Source organism: Mustela putorius, unplaced genomic scaffold, assembly GCF_011764305.1.
Source record: "Mustela putorius furo isolate JIRA1106 unplaced genomic scaffold, ASM1176430v1.1 tig00003901_pilon_pilon_pilon, whole genome shotgun sequence".
NCBI lineage: Eukaryota > Metazoa > Chordata > Mammalia > Carnivora > Mustelidae > Mustela > Mustela putorius.
Window position 1 is genome coordinate 21,236,671 of NW_025422049.1, and position 20,630 is coordinate 21,257,300.

Here is a 20,630-nt window from a genome sequence, read left to right on the forward strand (position 1 = left end):
ATCTGGAAGAAATGGATGCCTTTCTAGAGACATATAAACTACTAAAACTGAACCACAAAGAAATAGAAATCCTGAACAGACCCATAACCAGTAAGGAAATTGAAGCAGTCGACAAAAAATCTCCCAAGAAGCAAGAGCTCAAGGCCAGATGGATTCCTGGGGGAATTCTACCAAACATTTAAAGAATTAATTCCTATTCTCCTGAAACTGTTCCAAAAAGTAGAAATGGAAGGAAAACTTCCAAATTCATTTTATGAGGCCAGTATTACCTTGATCCCAAAACCAGACAAAGAGCCCAAAAAAAAGGGAATTACAGACCAATATCGTTGATGAACTCAGATGTGAAAATTCTCACCAAAATACTAGCTAATAGGATCCAACAGTACATTAGAAGAATTATTCAATACGACCAAGTGGGATTTATTCCAGGGCTGCAAGGTTGGTTCAACATCCACAAATCAATTGATGTGATACAATACATTAATAGGAGAAAGAACAAGAACCATATGATATTCTCAATAGATGCTGAAAAAGCATTCAACAAAGTGCAGCATCCTTTCTTGATTAAAACTCTTCACAGTATAGTCATAGAGGATACATAACTCAATATCATAAAAGTCATCTGTGAGAAACCCACTGCAAATATCATTCTCAGGAAAAAACTGAGAGCTTTCCCCCTAAGGTCAGGAACACAGCAGTGTTGCCCACTATCACCACAGCTATTCAACACGGTACTAAAATTACTAGCCTAAGCAATTAGACAACAAAAAGAAATTAAAGGCATCCAAATAGGCAAAGAAGAAGTCAAACTACCACTCTTTGCAGATGATACAATACTTCATGTGGAAAACCCAAAAGACTCCTCTCCAAAACTGCTAGAACACATACAGGAATTCAGAAAAGTGTCAGGATATAAAATCATTGCACAGAAATCAGTTGTATTTCCATACATCAACAGCAAAAGAGAAGAAAGAGAAATTAAGGAGTCAATCCCATTTACATTACACCCAAAACCATAAGATACCTAGGAATAAACCTAACCAAAGAGGCAAATTATCTGTACTCAAAGAAGTATAAAGTACTCATGAAAGAAATTGAGGAACACACAAAGAAATGGAAAATTTTTCCATGCTCATGGATTGGAAGAACAAATATTGTGAAAATGTCTATGCTACCTAAAACAATCTATACATTTAATGCAATCCCTATCAAAATACCATCAATTTGGGGGGGAGACAAGATGGCGAGGAAGTAGAAGGAGGCGCTGCTTTAACCTGTACCCTAAAGTGAGCTGATTACCTACCAAAGAACTCTGATCACCCATGAAATCAGCCCGAGATCAGAATTGTACACTTCTGGATCTCTACAGGGGCAGAAGATGCCAGTGGGGAGGTAAAACAGAGTGGGAACCTTGGACTGATATCAGAAGATAAACAAAAGGGGGAGGGAGCCACGAGAGGTGACCGATTAAAAATACCCCAATACAGTGTGTAAACCTGGTGATTCACAGACCTGTACCCCTGGGGGGATAAAAATATATGTTTATAAAAAATAAAAAATTAATTAAAAAAAAACTTGAAAAAAAAATACCCCAATACAAGAGTCTGGGGACCAGCATTAACTTGGAGTCCGGTTAAAGCACTCAAAAAGAGCAAAGGATTGCGGGGGTAAATTGTGGGAATCAGGGCAGTTAGGGACAGGGGCTTAAGTCCCCGGACCCAGGACATCCTCCCCTGGTGCTGAGCCAGAGAGAGTGCGGCAGAGAAATGAGGTCTGGTCCCTGAGCTGCCAGCGTGCCTGAGAAAGTGTGGGGTCTGGCTCCCATGAGGGGCTGGGAGCCTCACCAAATGGCAGAACACTGTGCTGTGATATCAGAGCTTTAGATGTGCATGCCTCACACCCTCCCCTGAGAGAGGTGCGCACAGGTGCTAGAGGGGCACTCTTAGACCCAAGCCTTGCTATCAGAGACTGAGACACACGCTCCACACCCTCCCCTGAGAGAGGTGCACGCAAGCCCGGTGCTCTTGGACCCAGAAAGACCAGGCACTCCCAGCCCAGGCCAGCAGGAAAATCTCAGTGTGCAATCGCTGCTTGGAACCTCTCTGGCGCTCTGGAGCTGCCCGGACAGCTGCCACTGCCATGGTTTTGGGTACAAACAGGAGATCCTGCGTCTCCAGGGACTGTGACTTGGAACCTGCTCTGCCAGTGGCCCAGGGGAAACCTAATGTGGGAACATTAGGGAAGGGAACAGACTGAGGCTTCTCTCAGAGAGGGAGGTCAGGGTGCAGTTTGCTTTCCTCTAAACTTCCAAAAACCATCAGAAGCTGTCACGGCAGAGAACAAATGGACAAACATAAAAACCTCCAGAGAACAAAAGCCTGAAAAACCGGTTTCCTCACAGCCCACCCCCTTGAGGGGGTCTGGAGGACTTAGCTCAGGGAACATCATTGACTGAAAACCTACATGGCAGGTCTCTCCCCCAGAAAACCAAGGAGGAAAGAAAAAAAAAAAAAGATGACAAGAGAACAACCACCACTACTTCATAGATACAACTTTTATTTTTAACTCATTCCCACTATTATGGTACTTTTTTTTATATAGATAATTTTTTAACCTATTTACCATCACAATGAGATGTCCAGTACATCAAATTCCATAATGACCTTCTAATCTGAACTTTTTGATACATACCCCTGTGTTTTTCTTTTGATTTTTTATTTTTAATTTTTTTTTTAAATTTTAGTTTAGTTTAGTCTAGTTTCTTTTTAAATTTTTATTTTCTAATATTCATATAGAGTTAAACTTCAAGGTAATCCCCTTTCCCCAATCAATGCTACCCCTATAGGTAAATCAGTTTTTAATCCCCCTTTACCTTAGGAAAGTTGAGTCCTTTAACAAAGATATCAAGATACATCCAAGAAGAATCAAAATAATCTTCCTCGCCCACACTGAGAATTTATAACCACTCTTCCATCTTTTCCTTCCACCAGTGTTTCTGTGTATTTGTGTTTCCCCTGATAGTATATAAATCTTACACTTGGGGCTCTTTTTGACAAGGTTATTCCTTTTTTTGCTTATATATAAATATTTTTTTCTCTTGTCATATAGTTTTATCAGTGTTTTTGTTTGTATACTTCATAAATCGTACCTTGGGGCCCATTTGGGCTGAGCCTTCTCTTTTATCTTCCCCTTTTTTCCTGTCTCTCTCTCTCCCTCTCTTTTTCTTTTCTTTTTTCTCTTGTTTGGGTGGGGAATCTTGATTGCTCAGAAGCGTTCCAGGGTGCACCTTGACTGCACAATGATCAATACATCCAGCTACATCAGTTCAGTCATCTCTCACCAAAATGACTAGGAGGAGGAATGCCCAACAGAAGAAAAATACAGATGATGGGCCTTCTACAACAGAGCTAATGGCTATCGACATAGACAATATGTCGAAAGGGGAATTCAGGCTAATAATTATCCAGGCAATAGCTAGGTTGTAGAAAACTATGGATGACCAAATGGAATTGATTAGGGCAGAACTGAAAGCAACCAGGCATTATGTTCAAACACGCTCTCATGCTCTCAAACATGCCCTAACAATGTTAGGGCAGAACTGAAAGCCACCAGGGATGATGTTCAAAATGCTCTCAGTGAGTTTCAATCTAATCTAAATTCTCTAAAAGCTAGGATAACTGAGACAGAAGATAGAATTAGTGATTTGGAGGACAAACAGTTAGAGAGAAAGGATCAAGAAGAAGCCAGGAACAAACAGCTTAGAAGCCAAGAAAACAGAAACAGGGAAATAAATGATGCCATGAAACGTTCCAATGTCAGAATTATTGGAATCCCTGAAGGGGAGGAGAAAGAAAGAAGTCTAGAAGATATAGTGGAACAAGTTGTCCATGAAGATTCTCCCAATCTCACAAATGGAACCAGCATTCATGTAATAAAGGCAGAATGGTTTGCCCCCAAGATTTTAGATTCTTAAAATCCTCGAGACACCTAATAGTAAGAATGAAGAATTATAATTGTAGGTAGACCCTCTTGAAAGCAGCTAGGACAAAGAAGCTCCTTACATACAGAGGAGAACCCATCAGAATGCCAGACCTGTCCACAGAGACCTAGCAAGCCAGAAAGGGCTGGCAAGATATATTCAGGGCACTAAATGAGAAGAGCATGCAGCCAAGAATACTTTATCCAGCAAGACTGACATTCAAAATGGATGGAGAGAAAAAGAGTTTCCAAGACTGGCAAGGCTTAAAAGAGTATGCGACCACCAAGTTGACACTGCAGGAAATATTAAGGGGGGTTCTGTAAAAGAGAAAAAAAAATCCTAAAAATATCATTGAACAGAAATATAGAGACAATCTACAGAAAGGAAGACTTCAAAGGTAACATGATGTCAATAAAAACGTATCTATCAATAATCACTCTCAATGTGAATGGTCTAAATGCACCCATAAAATGACACAGGGTTGCAGATTGGATAAAAGGACAGGACCCATCCATATGTTGTCTACAAGAGACCCATTTTGAACCTAAAGATACACCCAGACTGAAAGTGAAGGGATGGAGAAGCATCGTTCATGCCAATGGGCCTCAAAAAAAGGTCGGGGTAGTGATTCTCATATCAGATAAATTAGATTTTAAACTAAAGAATGTAGTCAGAGATCCAGAAGGACACTACATAATTCTTAAAAGGACTATCCACCAAGATGTTCTAACAATTATAAATTTCTACGCCCCCAATATGGAAGCAGCCAATTACATAAGAAAACTATTAATCAAGATAAAGAGTCATATTGATATGAATACATTAATAGTAGGAGATCTTAACATGCCTCTCTCAGTAATAGACAGATCATCGAAGCAGAAAAACAATAAAGAAACAAGAGCATTGGGGGCACCTAGGTGGCTCAGTGGGTTAAAGCCTCTGACTTCGGCTCAGGTCATGATCCCAGGGTCCTGGGATTGAGCCCCGCATTGGGCTCTCTGCTCAGCAGGTAGCCTGCTTCCTCCTCTCTCTCTCTCTGCCTGCCTCTCTGACTACTTGTAATCTCTGTCTGTCAAGTAAAATAAATAAAACCTTAAAAAAAAGAAAAGAAAAGAAAAACAAGAGCATTGAATGACACATTGGACAAGATGGACCTCATAGATATATAAAGAACATTCCACCCTAAAACAACAGAATACTCATTCTTCTCAAGTACACATGGAACCTTCTCAAGAATAGACCACATACTGGCTCACAAATCAGGACTCAACTGATACGAAAAGACTGAGATTATTCTCTGCATATTCTCAGATCACAATGCTTTGAAACTGGAGCTCAATCACAAGGAAAAGTTCAGAAAGAACTCAAACACCTGGAAGCTAAAGACCACCTTGCTTAAGAATGTTTGGATCAACCAGGAGATCAAAGAAGAACTGAAACAATTCATGGAAACCAATGAGAATGAAGACACTTCGGTCCAAAACCTATGGGATACAGCAAAGGTGGTCCTAAGGGGGAAATGCATAGCCATCCATGCCTCCCTCAAAGAAATCGAAAAATCCAGAATACACCAGCTGTCTCTACATCTTAAAGAGCTGGAGAATTAACAACAAATCAAACCAACTCCACACATAAGAAGGAAAATCATCAAGATTAGAGCTGAGATCAATGAGGTAGAAACCAGAGATATAGTAGAACGTATCAATAAAACTAGAAGCTGGTTTTTTGAAAGAATCAATACGATCGATAAACCATTGGACACACTAATCCAAAAGAAAAGAGAGAAAGCCCAAATTAATAAAATTATGAATGAAAAGGGAGAGATCACAACTAAAACCAAGGAAGTAGAAACAATCATCAGAAGTTATTATCGACAGTTATATGCCAATAAGCTAAGCAACCTAGATAAAATGGATGCATTCCTGGAAAACTATAAACTCCCAAAATTGAACCAGGAAGAAACTGACCACCTGAATAGACTGATATCTAGTAACGAGATTGAAGCAGTGATCAAACACCTGCCCCAAAAAAGGAGCCCAGGACCTGACAGATTCCCAGGTAATTCTACCAAAATTCAAAGAAGAAATAATACCTATTCTCCTGAAGCTGTTTCAAAAAATTGAAGCAGAAGGAAAACTTCCAGACTCTTTTTATGAAGCCAGCATTACCCTGATCCCCAAACCAGGCAACGACCCTACCAAAAAGGAGAATTTCAGACCAATATCACTGACAAATATGGATGCAAAGATTCTCAAAAAGATCATAGCACACAGGATCCAACAGCACATTAAAAAGATTATCCACCATGACCAAGTGGGATTCCTCCCTGAGTTACAAGGATGGTTCAACATTTGCAAAACGATCAATGTGATAGAACAATAAGAGAACAGAGAAGAACCACATGGACCTCTCAATCAATGCAGAAAAAGCATTTGACAAAATCCAGCATCCATTCCTGATTAAAACGCTTCAAAGTACAGGAATGGAGGGAACATTACTAAACTTCATAAAAATCTATCTATGAAAGACCCACAGCAAATATCATTCTCAATGGGAAAAAGCTCACAGCCTTCCCACTGAGATCAGGAACACATGGATGTCCACTCTCAACACTCTTGTTCAGCATAGTATTAGAAGTCCTAGCAACAGCAATCAGACAACAAAGAGAAATAAAAGGTACCCAAATTGGCAATGAAGAAGTCAAACTCTCTCTCTTGGCAGATGACATGATACTTTATATGAAAAACCCAAAAGACTCTACCTCCAAACTAGTAGAACTCATACAAGCAATTCAATAACATGGTAGGATTCAAAGTCAATGTACAGAAATCAGTGTCTTTCTTACACACTAACAATGAAAATACAGAAAGGGAAATTAGAGAATCGATTCCATTTACTATAGCACCAAGAACCATAAGATACCTGGGAATAAACCTTACCAAAGTGGTAAAGGATCTGTACTCGAGGAACTACAGAACACTCATGAAAGAAATTGAAGAAGACACAAAAAGATGGAAGACCATTCCATGCTCTTGGATCGGAAGAATAAACATTGTTAAAATGTCTATACTGCCTAGAGCAATCTATACTTTTAATGCCATTCCAATCAAAATTCCACAAGTATTCTTCAAAGAGCTGGAGCAAATAATCCAAAAATTTGTATGGAATCAGAAGAGATCCCAAATTGCTAAGGAAATGTTGAAAAACAAAATAAAACTGGGGGCATCACTCTACCTGATTTCAAGCTTTATTACAAAGCTGTGATCACCAAGACAGCATGGTACTGGCATAAAAACAGACACATAGACCAGTGGAACAGAGTAGAGAGCCCAGATATGGACCCTCAACTCTATGGGCAAATAATCTTTGACAAAGCAGGAAAAAATATACAGTAGACAAAAGACAGTCTCTTCAATAAATGGTGCTGGGAAAATGGGACAGCTATATGGAAAAGAATGAAACCGACCATTCTCTTACACTGTACACAAAGATAAACTCGAAATGGATAAAAGACCTCAAAGTGAGACAGGAATCCATCAGAATCCTAGAGGAGAACATAGGCAGTAACCTCTTCGATATTAGCCACAGCAACTTCTTTCAAGATATGTCTCCAAAGGCAAAGGAAACAAAAGTGAAAATGAACCTTTGGGACTTCATCAAGATCAAAAGCGTCTGCACAGCAAAGGAAACAGTCAAGAAAACAAAGAGGCAACCCACGGAATGGGAGAAGATATTTTCAAATGATAGTACAGACAAAAGGCTAATATCCAGGATCTATAAAGAACTCCTCAAACTCAACACACACAAAAGAGATAATCATATCAAAAAAATGGGCAGAAGATATGAACAGATACTTCTCCAATGAAGACATACAAATGGCTATCAGACACATGAAAATATGTTCATCATCACTAGCCCTCAGGGAGATTCAAATTCAAACCACATTGAGATATCACCTTACACCAGTTAGAATGTCCAAAATTAGCAAGACAGGAAAAAAAGTGTGTTGGAGAGGATGTGGAGAAAGGGGAAACCTTTTACAGTGTTGGTGGGAATGCAAGTTGGTGCAGCCACTTTGGAAAACAGTGTGGAGATTCTTTAAGAAATTAAAAATAGAGCTTCCCTATGACCCTGCAATTGCACTACTGGGTATTTATCCCAAAGATACATATGTAGTGAAAAGAAGGGCCTTTTTGTACCCCAATGTTTATAGCAGCAATGACCACGGTTGCCAAATTGTGGAAAGAACCAAGATGCCCTTCAATGGACGAATGGATAAAGAAGATACTCCATATACTATGGAGTATTATGCCTCCACCAGAAAGGACGAATATCCAACTTTTATAGCAACATGGATGGGACTGGAAGAGATTATGCTGAGTGAAATAAGTCAAGCAGAAAGAGCCAATTATCATATGGTTTCACTTATTTGTGGAGCATAACAACGCAGAGGACATGGGGAGATGAAGAAGAGAATGGAGTTGAGGGAAATTGGAAGGGGAGGTGAACCATGAGGGACTATGGACTCTGAAAAACAACCTGAGGATTTTGAAGGGGCAGGGGGTGGGAGGTTGGGGGAACCAGTGGTGGGTATTGGGGTGGGCACATATCGCATGGAGCACTGGGTGTGGTGCAAAAACAATGAATATTGTTAACGCTGAAAATAAATAAATAAATAAATAAATAAATAAATAATTTTTAAAATGCCATCAATTCATTTTCAAAGAAATGGAGAAAATAACCCTAAAATTTATATTGAAGCAGAAAAGACCCAGAATAGCCAGATGAATGTTGAAAAAGAAAACCAAAGTTGACAGCATCACAGTTCCAGACTTCAAGCTCTATTACAAAGCCATAATCATCAAGACTGTATGGTCCTGGCACTAAAACAGACACATAGATCAATGGAAAAGAATAGAGAGTCCAAAATGTACCCTTAACTCTATGGTCAACTAATCTTCAAAAAAGCAGGAAAGAATGTCCAATGGAGAAAAGATAGTCTTCAACAAATGGTGTTGGGAAAATTGGAAAACCACATGCAGAAGAATAAAACTATACAATTTCCTTACATGACACTCAAAAAAAGAGACCCCAAAGGGATGAAAGACCTCAATGTGAGACAGGAATCCATCAAAATCCTTAATAACAGAGGGAGCAACCTCTTCGACCTCAGCCACAGCAACTTCTTCCTAGAAACATCACTAAAGGCAAGGGAAACAAGGGCAAAAATGAGCTATTGGGACTTCATCAATACAATAGCTTTTGCATAGCAAAGGAGACAGGCAACATGTTAAACCAAAAGACAGCTAATAGAACAGGAGATGATATTTTCAAATGACATATTAGATAAAGGACTAATATCCAAAATATAGAACTTATCAAATTTAATACCCAAAGAATGAATAATCCAACCAAGAAATGGGCAGAAGACATGAATAGACATTTATGAAAAGAAAACATCCAAATTGCCAACAGATACATGAAAAAGTGCTCAACATCATCAGGAAATACAAATCAAAACCACAATGAGATACCACCTCTCACCAGTCAGAATGCCTAAAATTAACAAGTCAGGAAAAAACAGATGTTGGCAAGGATGCAGAGAAAGGGGAACCCTCCTGTGCTCCTAGTGGGAATGCAAACTGGTGCAGCCATCTGGAAAACCATGTGTGTCAGAGAGGATGTGGAAAAAAGGAACCCTCTTCCACTGTTGGTGGGAATGCAAGTTGGTGTAGCCACTTTGGAGAACAGTGTGGAGATTCCTTGAGAAATTAAAAATATAGCTTCCCTATGACCCTGCAATTGCTCTACTGGGTATTTACCCCAAAGATACAGATATAGTGAAAAGAAGGGACATCTATACCCCAACGTTTATAGCAGCAATGGCCACGGTTGCCAAACTGTGGAAAGAACGAAGATGCCCTTCAACGGACGAATGGATAAGGAAGATGTGGTCCATATACACTATGGAGTATTATGCCTCCATCAGAAAGGATGAATACCCAACTTTTGTAGCAACATGGATGGGACTGGAAAAGATTATGCTAAGTGAAATAAGTCATGCAGAGAGAGTCCATTATCATATGGTTTCACTTATTTGTGGAGTATAACAAATAGCATGGAGGACAAGAGGAGTTAGAGAGGAGAAGGGATTTGGGGGAAATTGGAAGGGGAGGTGAACCGTGAGAGACTATGGACTCTGAAAAACAATCTGAGGGGTTTGAAGCAGTGGGGGGTGGGAGGTTAGGGGAACCAGATTGTGGGTATTAGAGAGGGCATGGATTGCATGGAGCACTGGGTGTGGTGCAAAAATAATGAATACTATTATGCTGAAAATAAATTAAAAAAAAAAGTAATGGGGAGAAGACATGAATGGACATTTTTCCAAAGAAGACATAGTAATTGTAGCACATGAGAAGATGCTCAATATCACTCATCATCAGGGAAATATAAATCAAAACTACAATGAGATACACCTCACATCTGTCAGAATGTCTAAAACTTAACAACGCAAGATGTGATGGGTTTTGGTGAGGAGCAGAGAAAGGGGAATACTCTTACACTGTTGGTAGGAATGCAATCTGGTAAAGTCACTTTGGAAAACAGTGTGGAGTTTCCCCTGAATAGTAAAAATAGAACTACCTATGATCCAGCAATTTCACTTGTAGGTATTTACCCAAAAGGTACAAAAATACTGACTTGAAGGGACACATGTACCTTGATGCTTATAGCTGCATTATCAACAATAGCCAAATTATGGCCCAAATGTTCATCTACTGATAAATGGATAAAAAGAAAGTGGTGTATAAGTGCGCGCGCACACACACACACACAGGAATATTTCTCAGCCATAAAAAATGATAGAATCTTGCCATTTGTGATAACATGGATGGAGCTAAAGTGTTTAATACTAAGCAAAATAAATCAGTCAGAGAAAGAAAAATACCATATGATTTCACTCATATGTGGAATTTAAGAAACTGAACAGATGAACATAAGAGAAAGAAAAAGAGGGGGAGGTGAACTATAAAAGAGACTTAACCATAGAGAACAAGCTGAGGGTTGCTGGAGGAGATAGGAGGTGTGGTCATGGGCTAAATGGGTGATGGGTATTAAGGAGGGTACTTGTGATGAGCACTGGAATTATATGTAAGTGATGAGTCATTAAATCCTACTCCTGAAACTAATATTACACTATATGTTAACTAACTAGATTTTATGTTTTAAATTAACATATAATGTGTATTTGTTTCAGGAGTACAGGTCTGTGAATCATCAGTCTTATACAATTCACAGCACTCAGACTAGCACACACCCACCCCAAAGTCCATCACCCAGCCATCCAACTAACTAGAATTTAAATAAAAACTTGAAACATTAAAGAAATGGGTAGAGAACCCAAATAGACATTTTTCCAAAGATGATATAGAGTTGGCCAACAGACATAAAATGATGCCCAACATCATTCATCATCAGAAAATGCATATCAAAACCACAGGAGCTATTACTTTACACCTGTCAGAATGGCTAAAATAAAAAGAAATGACAAATGTTGGCAATGTGTGTAGAAAAAGGAACCCTCAAGCCCTGTTTGTAGGAATGAAAATTGGTGCAGCCACTGTAGAAAACAGTAAGGACACTCCTCAAAAAATTAAAAATAGAATTGTCATATGATGCAGTATTTCCACAACTGGATATCTATACAAAGAAAATTAAAACATTAATTTGAAAAAGTATATGTTCCCTTATATTTATTGAAGCATCATTTGTAATAGACAAGATATGAAAGTATCCCCAATATGTTTTTTTTAATCATTTTATTTTATCCTTAAAGGCATTTGAAAAGGCTTTAAAATGTTTCTACATGCCACCAGATGCCAGAATGCTAACAATTCCTTTTTAAATTGTTTGGTCAAAGCAGATTAAGAAGCTTTAAAGTGGAGTGGCCCAGAGGCTTGACAATTTAATATTACAAAGATATATATAGTCACCATTATAATTTTTCAATGTCAATACCCCTACATATGTTAAAAGACAATAATTCTGCTTTTTGGGGATTTCAACTAGATATTAAAGGCAGATAATGTTTTGTCCACATTACTAATCTTTTCTTTTGACTAATGTGATTCACAGAACCCACCTGGAATTATTGAGATGAGTCTCTGAATCACTTTTAGATATCACAGGGAGACAGGAGTTGCTTGATTGTCACATTATGTTTCAGTGGCTAAAAAACATATAAAACATTATTTTCTCTCTACATAATCCTAGAAATATTCATGAAAGAGTAAATGTTATTTTTCCCCAGCAGTCCCACTAGTGACATAAGTAGTTACAGTGCTTCAAAAGGAGATTCCCAAATGGAATTGGCAATGTTTCTTACCTCTGAAGCATATATAGCTTCATAAAGATATGGAGAAGAATTTGAGGGTCTGGGCAAGTACCTTGTGGTTACAGTATAAGAATAAAGTGGAGAAAAGTCTCCCAGGTTAAATTCTTGAAAGCAGCACAATTTCTGTGACTTCCTGAGCAATATTTAACTCTTTTTGTGCTTTACTGTGCAGCCTAATTAGTGGAACTTTTTAAAACATTGGAAAAGGTATTGGGGAATGTGAAAGAGTGTGTGTATGCATTAAATTATGAATGTACATAACCTACCTCTATATTGTGTTCCTAAAGGTTTTTAGTCAGTATTCTGCACTTGCAACTATAATCAATTTTCTATCCTCTGGGAGTGGACAGTCTTAAATTTCCATTTGCAGCAACTCATAAGACCTGTGTTGGTGGAGGTTGATAACAGGAAGATGTATTCAAGCAACTTGTGTTCATATCTACTAAATGGGTGTCTTTTTACACTAAAAAAAAAAAACAGATAACATCTTTAATATGAATTTTTATTCATTTTGAATTGAATTCATTTTTACTATGAATACTTCTACACTGTGTTACCTCAAATAATACACACACACACACACACACACACACACCCCACACACACTCACACATAGCAGGGGCATTTTTAAAAACTTGTATGATGTCTTTTAAGGCACAAAAAGTGTCAATACAACTTCAGTTTATTAAACAAAACCCCAAAGACCTGAAATAATTCCCATACTGCCTTTAAAAATAACTTAGCTTATATCCATGATATAATATTATCTGATCTCATTCTTAGCCAATATCAGAACCTCAGGCGTCAAAGACAAGAGAATTTCTTGAGCTTACAAATAGCATAAATAAGAAATACTCTCAGATTCTATTAAGTCATACACACAACTGTATTGCAGATAAGAGAAACATGCGTCATAATTTAAGTGTAGCAATGCTTCTGTTTTGATATTATCATAAAGAAATTATTTTTGTTCACAGTTTTATATGACCTTCATGCAGAAACTGATTAAAATGTTTTTCCCTGCAACAATGACAACTGTAAATGAAAGCTGAAATGAAATATATGGCCTAACATCACTGTATAGGAGCTTTCCTGTTTAAAAAAGTACCCTCAGATAAAGAAGAAACTAGGAAAGCTCATTTCATTTTCTACAATCAACACAATTGCCTTTTATGCAAGGGATTTTTCATCATTCATAACAGCAAGTTGTCACTTCCATGGATAGTTTTCGTGTAGCTTGGTAAGTATTTTATACAGTTTATTCACAAGTACTATTTGTATCAAAATGACTTATGACTTATAGCCAGGAAAAATATGGAAATAATCTGACAGGCTATGGTATATTCTGTATGTTCACTGTAGTGCTTGTTCTTTTTGTGTTTAGTTTTTCTTGGTGATAGTTGAAGAGGGTGGGAAGATACAGATATTTAAGCCTCTCCTTCTTTGCTATTTAAAGTTAGCCCAATAATAATACATTTTGTGTTTTCTTAAACATTTGTAAAGTCAAAGGAATGGAAGCAGATCAACCAGACTGCCTCAGCTCATAGAGTAAAGAAGAAAGAAGGTAAGATTTTTTCTAGGTATACAGAATAATTTCAGACATTTGTCTAGTAACCTGTAAAATATACTTATTTTCCTTTTATGTATGTCCTTCCTGGTAACAGGATGCAAAAAGGTCCTACATTCCTAGAAATCAGTAGTATTATGGAAAATTTCCTGGTCTGGGACTATTTTTCCAGAATAGATGTCAATGTGTTCCATCACATGTATGTTAAAAATACTCAATAGGATGCAAGGAAGGGGCATGAACAAATTGAGGGAACAAAATAATATCATATGTAGCAATTTAAAGCACAGAATCATGAGCTTTAACTGTGAAGGAACCAAGTAGTCATTTATACCATCCAACTCTTTGAAAATAAGTCAGAAAATGGAGGTCAAAAAAGTCTGTGTGAAATGACACAGTGAGAGAGTCCAGCCTGGAACTCAAGTCTCCTGACACACATCCCAGAACTGTTTTGACACACTTGGTCATGTTGAGATTCAGACCATAGTCTATCTCTCCTGATAGGTGCTATATTTAAAAAAATAAGAAACTCATATACTAGTGTCCTTTTCCTGATCATTGCAGTACAAGTTTTAATTCTATTTAGATGAAGAGGGAATATGATTTAGAGCTCCCATCATCTTTTTGAGAATGTTCTATCTAGACAAGAATAAAAGGTTCATTCATTCAAGAAATGGTAATTTTCAAATGAGCCCTATCAAAAGCCTTGTGGTAAAATATGAAAAATTAATCTGATAAGTATGTCAAGGATAAAGACCCAACTCAGGCTAATATGGATGGTAAAGACAGTAACTAGTATATTAATCAAAACTTATCTTTTTATTGTTGATGCTAAAAATTTATTTGAAATAAAGCCTCCTATTTTCATTCTCTTTTTTTAGAGAATTTTTTAAAAGATTTTATTTATTTATTTGACAGAGAGAGATCACAAGTAGGCATAGAGGCAGGCAGAGAGAGAGAGAGGAGGAAGCAGGCTCCCTGCTGAGCAGAGAGCCCGATGCAGGACTCGATCCCAGGACCCTGAGATCATGACCTGAGCCAAAGGCAGTGGCTTAACCCACTGAGCCACCCAGGCGCCCCCATTTTCATTCTTAGTGAATAAATGATAACTTCTTAAAATTTCAGTGACTATTTCACTCTAGGAATAAAGGCTGACTCTGATAACTGGCTCAAAGGAGAAGGTCTTACTGGGACAAACAAGTGGTTCACTTCCACAACACAAAGTGTGTCAAGTTCTTTTTCTTTTCTTTCTTTCTTTTTTTTTTTGCACTCTTGTTAAAACTTTTAAGTCTTTAAGCTATAGGATCTATCTTGGTTCATGTAATTGCTAACAGTTTGCCTTTACTGAAGATATTATCCCTCTTTTAAGTTTTTACACAACAAACATTTTTTACTATTACCAAAAGAAACCTTCCATGTCACAAAGCAGAAAAGATTTCATAAAAACAAAGAAGACATACAGATGGCCAACAGACACATGAAAAGATGCTCACTATCACTTACATCAGGGAAATACAAATCAAAAGTACAATGAGATACCACTTCACATTTGTCAGAATGGTTAAAATTGACAACACAAGAAACGACAGACAAGGATGGGGAGAAAGGGGAACCCTCTTATACTTTTGGTGGGTACAAAAGTATTTCTAGAGTGGTACAGCCACTCTAGAAAACAGTATGGAGTTTACTCAAGAAGTTAAAAATAGAGCTACCCTATGAGTTAGCAATTGCACTAATAGGTATTTACACAAAGGATACAAAAATACTGATTTGAAGGGGCACATGCACCCTGATGCTTATAGCAGTATTATCAACAGTAGCCAAATTATGGAAAGAGCCCAAATGTCCATCTGCTGATAAGTGTATAAAGAATTGGTATATGTGTGTGTATATATATTTATACATATGTATACCTATGGAATATTACTCAGCCATAAAAAGAAAGAAAGAATGAATGAATGAAATGAAAAATAATGAATGAAATCTTGGCATTTACGACAACGTGGATGGAGCTAGAGTATATTATGAAATAAGTGAAATAAGTCAGAGAAAGACAAATACCATATGATTTCACTCATATGTGAACTTAGGAAACAAAGTGGATGAACATAGGGGAAAGAAAAAAAAGTGAGAGAGGCAAACCATAAGAGACTCTTAACTACAGAAAACAAACTGAGGATTACTAAAGGGGAGGTGGTAAGGTTATGGATTAAATGGGTGATTGGTATTAAGGAAGGCAGTTGTTATGATGAACACTGGGTGTTATACATAAGTGATCAATCATTAAATTCTATTCCTGAGACCGATATTATATGTTAATTAACTACAATTTAAATAAAAACTTGAAATATTTTTTAAAAAATCAAGTGGTATTAAGAGAAGAGGTTATGTCCATATGGCATAAAAATATAAAACTAACCTTGGAGTGATTTCTCAGTACCTCCAAAAGGCAGACTGTGAACAGCTATATTGCACAATATGAAAAAAATTACATACCTTTAATCTCCATTTATAGAAATCATGTTTTAGAAAGAGTATTTTCCCTCCCCTCTTAAGAGTAAAATTGAATGCATATCTCAAGAAATATGGTTGCCCCAAAGCAAACATACAAGCACTGAGAGAGCAAGTTTCCCTGCTTTCTGAAAGCTACAAGTGAAGAATATTTAGAACCCAATACTCCAAGGACTTAAGAAATACAGAGACCTGGAGAAATAAATAATATATTTGTCTCAATGAAGCTGCCTATCATTAATCTAATTCACTGAACTTTGTTTAGCATAATATTCAATATAAATCACATTTTAGAAACAGTTAATTCTCTAAACCTCCAAACAAATTTCCCTGAAACACTTGAAAACCCTGAGAGTGAATAAAACTTATGACGATCTAAGTTCATTTATGTTTCTAGGTTCCAGAAGTAAGTATAAGACTGAGGATTTCTGCTGCATTTCAAAAAGATGGACTTTCAAGAATGCTTTTCCCTTATTTTCAATTCTTTGCACTAACACAAGGGCTGATCATGGATATGGCCTAAACCACAAGAATTTATAAGTAGAGTAAAAATAACTCCACAAACTGTAGCCTTTTACACATTTCTCAGAAAGTTCAGAGGTTCCACTGACCTGAAAAGAAACAGTGGTCAAGAAGTAACAAAGACAAGAAGCCTAAGTAGGGTATGTGTTTGTAGGGAGAAGGTATTAAACCATGTGGATCCTTGTAGTTAGTGGGTTTTCAAAATGCTATAGAAACCTAGAAACCACTATGAATGGAAAGTTCCATTTCTACGATAAGTGGAGAGCCAGATGTCATGGAACATGGGCAAAGGATAAATGAGGATTCAAAATTCCTCAAAGCCCTCACTTTTCTCTTTTCAGGTATGATAGAATAAAAATGTATTTCAAAGGAATCAAATAAAGCATTTTGCCACTAAAAAAAAAAAAAAAAGTCACCAGGCTCATTAAGCACCACATAATGAATGGCTAGTATAAACTCCCACTTCCTTTTTCCTATAGTTTTCTCCTGGGTATTTTACTGGGAAGCTCAATTGATAAGGACACAGTGCTAATGACCCAAGGGTCAATGGTATAATTTCTATTGTTAGACATTCTCTTCCCACATGGTTAATTGGCTTTTTTCATTCTATGGCTACAGACTACACCCCTTGCCATCACCTTACAATTATAGGCTGTTGGTTAGAGGATGCATTTCTGTGCTTATTCCTATGACAAAAAATACTTTATAGCCTGTGCATTTTGTTCCACTGAAAGAGAGTCATCAGCAATGCCTGTGTGGTATGGGCCATTTCAATAGAGCCTTGGGGGGTTGCCTGGGTGTCTTAGTCAGTTTAACCTACTCTTGGTTTCAACGTAGGTCATGACCTCAGTGTGCTGGATGGAGTCATGTGTTGTGTTCCATGCTCAGCGGGGAGACTGCTTGGGACTCTCTCCCTCTGCCTCTCCCCCTTCTCTCTCTCCCTCTAAAATTAATTAATTAATTAATTAAAAAATAATAGCTTGGCAATCTTAAAAGATTATTGCTATATGCAAATGCAGTGAAGAAGCGGTATGTGTCTTATTTGGCTTGGGCTATCACTAAAAGCTACCATAGACCAGGTGGTTTAAACAATTTTAAACAATTTGGTTATCAGAGTACTAGAGGCTGACAAGTTCCAAATCAAGGTGCCAGCAGATAAAGTTTCTGATGAGAGTATCCTCTCCTTGGCTTATGGACAGTGGCCTTCTCCCTTTGTCCTCACATGGTGAAGAGAGTGAGAGAAAGAGTGGGTGTGCACTCACTAGAGCTCTTGTCTTTCTACCCCTTCTCATAAGGGCATGAATCCCATCATGGGGCCCCTATCACTACCCTTAGAAATCATCTAAACCTAATTACCTCCCAAAGTCCCCACATACCATTACCATCAGACTGGGAGTTAGGGTTTCAACTTACAAACTGGGTGGGAAGGAAACATAAGCATTCAGTCCATAACAGAGCTAATATGAATCCTCTATAGCCATGCTTCCCAAAGGGTGCTCTTGCAGACCACCTGCATTCAAATCACCTAGAGTTCTAATTAAAATGCACACTCCTAGGCCCTCCCACCAGACCTAGAGTAGTAGCACAATTTCTAGAGATGGGGCTTAGAGTTTCATTTTATAAGTTTCCTACCCCAGGTGATTTTAATACACAGTAAAGTCTGAGAATCACTAACTATAGCAGTTCTTAATAGATAGCCATTGGAATCCCCAAGAACCTTTGTTAAAATTCACATGCCTGTGCCACAGCTCCAGGCCTACTGAGTCAAAATCTCTTCTAGGGATAGACCTGGGCATCTCATAATAGAGGTGGTCATAATAGAGGATTGCTAATGAGATGCTAGAAGACTAGCTGCAGTCCTAAACCCTTTCTATTCACTACCTCATTTAATCCCCACAACAACTCTTCAACGTTAAGAACCATTATTTCTCACTGTGCATAGACAGTAACTGAGGCAGGCTCACAGAATTTAAGTGACTTGCACAGAATCACAGAGCTAGTAAGTGATGATCCTGCAGTGGTGCATTCCTGTAAGAGTATTGCTGCCCTAGAGATAGATTTCAAGTCCTTTCAGGGACACCACATTTTATTGTATTTAAGATTTATTTTTTTAAGAAGTGGGCGGAGCAGAGAGAGACAGAGAGAGAATCTAAGCAGACTCCACACTGAGTATGGAGGCCAAGGCGGGTCTCGATCTCACATCCCTGAGATCAGGACCTGAGCCAAAACCAAGAGCCAGATACTTAACCAACTATGCCACCCATGTGCCCCAGGGACATTTTAAAAAGTGCTCTGATAGTTTCACATGGCAAGGCTTACAGAGCCTGAAAGGATGCTGCCCTTCCCTTCACTGTGTTTAGAATTGGGGAGCTGCTTCTCAATAACTTAAGAAGGATTAAATCATGAGTGAAGAGAACAGCAGCTAAAAAAAAGAAGAGGTACACAAGGTTCTTAGTCAAATGCTTTCAGTCCTACTTAAGAGAAAAACACAGAAAATTGCTTTTAGAATTAAATGAAAAATGCTTAGACTTAGACTTCAGATTTTTCCAAAGCAAAAGAAGTGGGAAGTCCATCATAGACAACAAAATGCTTTGGGTCAAATTAAAGCATTAAAAATTAATGCTTACATGATAACCAAGATGCTTGACTTGATAGCCCAAAGAAAATTCTTGTGGGTGTTCAGTTAAGTTTTTTGGTGATCTGGCAGCTGGCAACTGCAGGAGATAAAATTTCACAGTCCCAACATCAGTTTAGTTTAGTAGCAATAACTTAAGAACTGGGGGGAACTGGATACATTGGAAATTTAGACTAATTTAAGAAACATCCCTCAAAATACTGACCTGAGAAACTTGTTTATTGAAACTTAGGTCAGGGTGGGTGTAAGGGGAATATTTTAAAGGCAAAAAAATTTCTACTGAGGAGATTTGGAGGGAGAAGCCAAAAGAGCATGAGGGAAAAAATATATGGCATCAACACCTACTTTAGCCACTTTTCTCATACTAGGGTTCATTCTGTGCTACTTTCAGTACTATTTGTAACAGAATCTCCCTCTAGCTCCCTAGTTATAAATGGCTTGTGATGTGCAGCATTTCTAATTAATCTCCCAAACTACTTGGCTCTACTCTTCTGCCATGGTTTCAGTTATACCTGATAACACAGAAAACTACAAAACACCAATGGAAAAACAAAGAAAAACATGTTTATATGACCTCTAACCATATTCAGGATTGAAGTACTGATTGAATTTTGCTGTGATCTCCACACTGGAAATTTGCCCTGCCACTGGTCCATTTTTTAAATTTATTTGTATTCAGCATAACAGTATCATTATTTTTTCACCACGCCCAGTGCTCCATGCAATCCGTACCCTCTATAATACCCACCACCTGGTACCACGACCTCCCACCCCCCCCCCGCCACTTCAAACCCCTCAGATTGTTTTTCAGAGTCCATAGTCTCTCATGATTCACCTCCCCTTCCAATTTACCCCTGGTCCATTTTATTATTTTCTTCCCCCAGCCCTTTTGGCCTCTCACCTTACATGTCCTTATGAAATCCTTCTTCTACTGTGTCACCTTCTATATAAACATCCGTGTTTTTTTTTTTAAGATTTTATTTATTTACTTGACAGAGAGAAATCACAAGTAGATGGGGAGGCA